This window comes from Cebus imitator, unplaced genomic scaffold (assembly GCF_001604975.1).
Source record: "Cebus imitator isolate Cc_AM_T3 unplaced genomic scaffold, Cebus_imitator-1.0 Scaffold70, whole genome shotgun sequence".
NCBI lineage: Eukaryota > Metazoa > Chordata > Mammalia > Primates > Cebidae > Cebus > Cebus imitator.
This window is the reverse complement of record NW_016107385.1, coordinates 3,158,813-3,160,761: the sequence shown is the minus strand read 5'-3', so window position 1 is coordinate 3,160,761 and position 1,949 is coordinate 3,158,813.

Below are 1,949 nucleotides of genomic sequence, written 5' to 3'. Positions count from 1 at the left end.
AAAAAAAAAAAAAAACTGGGAAAGTAAGAGCAAACTAAACCCACAATTAGGAAAATAAAATAATAAGGATCAGAGCAGAAATAAATGAATTTGAAATGAAGGAAACAATACAAAAGATCCAGAAAACAAAAAGTTTTCTTTAATTGTACTTTAGGTTCTGGGGTACGTGTGCAGATCGTGCAGGATTGTTGTATAGGTACATACATGGCAATGTGGTTTGCTGCCTCCATCCCCCTGTCACCTATATCTGGCATTTCTCACCATGTTCTCTCCCCCCAACTTCCCCACCCCCCACTGTTCCTCCCCATCCCCCTCAACAGACCCCAGTGTGTGATGCTCCCCTCCCTGTGTCCATGTGTTCTCATTGTTCAACACCCACCTATGAGTGAGAACATGTGGTGTTGGATCTTCTGTTCTTGTGTCAGTTTGCTGAGAATAATGGTTTCCAGGTTCATCCATGTCCCTACAAAGGACATGAACTCATCATTTTTTATGGCTGCATAGTATTCCATGGTGTATATGTGCCACATGTTCCTTGTCCAGTCTATCATTGATGGGCATTTGGGTTGGTTCCAGGTCTTTGCTATTTTAAACAGTCCTGCCATGAACATATGTGTGCATGTGGCTTTATAACAGAAAGATTTATAATCCTTTGGGTATATACCCAATAATGGGATTGCTGGGTCAAATGGAATTTCTATTTCTAGATCCTTGAGGAATCGCCACACTGTCTTCCACAATGGTTGAACTAATTTACACTCCCACCAACAGTGTAAAAGTGTTCCTGTTTCTCCACATCCTCTCCGGTGTCTGTTGTCTCCAGATTTTTTAATGATCACCATTCTAACTGGCGTGAGATGGTATCTCCATGTAGTTTTGATTTGCATTTCTCTAATGACCAGTGATGATGAGCATTTTTTCGTATGTTTGTTGGCCTCATGTATGTCTTCTTTTGTAAAGTGTCTGTTCATATCCTTCTCCCACTTTTGAATGGGTTTGTTTGTTTTTTTCTTTTCTTAGTTCTTTGTCAATTCTGGATATTAGCCGTTTGTCAGATGGGTAGATTGTAAAACTTTTTTCCCTTTCTGTTGGTTGCTGGTTCACTTTAATGATTGTTTCTTTTGCTGTACAGAAGTTCTGAAGTTTAATTAGATCCCATTTGTCTATTTTGGCTTTTGTTGCCAATGCTTTTGGTGTTTTAGTCATGAAGTCCTTGCCTATGTCTATGTCCTGAATTGTTTTGCCTAGGTTTTCTCCTAGGCTTTTTAGAATGTTTGGTCTTATGTTTAAGTCTTTAATCCATCTGGAGTTAATTTTAGTTTTTTTGAAAAGATAAAACTGACAAACCTTTAGCCAGACTAAGAAGAAAAGAACGAAGAACCAAATAAGTAAAATCAGAGATGAAAAATGAGACATTACAACTGATACAGAAGAAATTCAAAGGATTGTTAGTGGCTTCCATGAACAACTATATGCCAATACATTGGAAAATCTGACAGAAATGAATATACCTAGACACATACCACCTATCAAGACTGAACCATGAAGAAATTCAGAATCTGAACAGACCAATCACAAGTAATGAGATGAAAGCAGTAATAAAAATTCTCCTAGCAAAGAAATGCCTGGGCCCAATGGCTTCACTGCTGAGTTTACCAAACATTTAAAGAACAATTAATACCAATATTACTCAAACCATTCCAAAAAATAGAGGAAGAGGGAATACTTCCAAACTCATCCTACAGCCAGGCACGGTGGCTCATGTCCATAATGCCAGCAGTTTGGGAGGCTGAGGTAGGCAGATCACCTGAGGTCAGGAGCTCTAGACTAGCCTAACCAATATGGGGAAACCCTGTCTCTACCAAAAATACAAAAATTAGCTGGGTGTGGTGACACACGCCTGGAATCTCAGCTACTCAGGAGGCTAAGGCAGAAGAATCACTTGAACC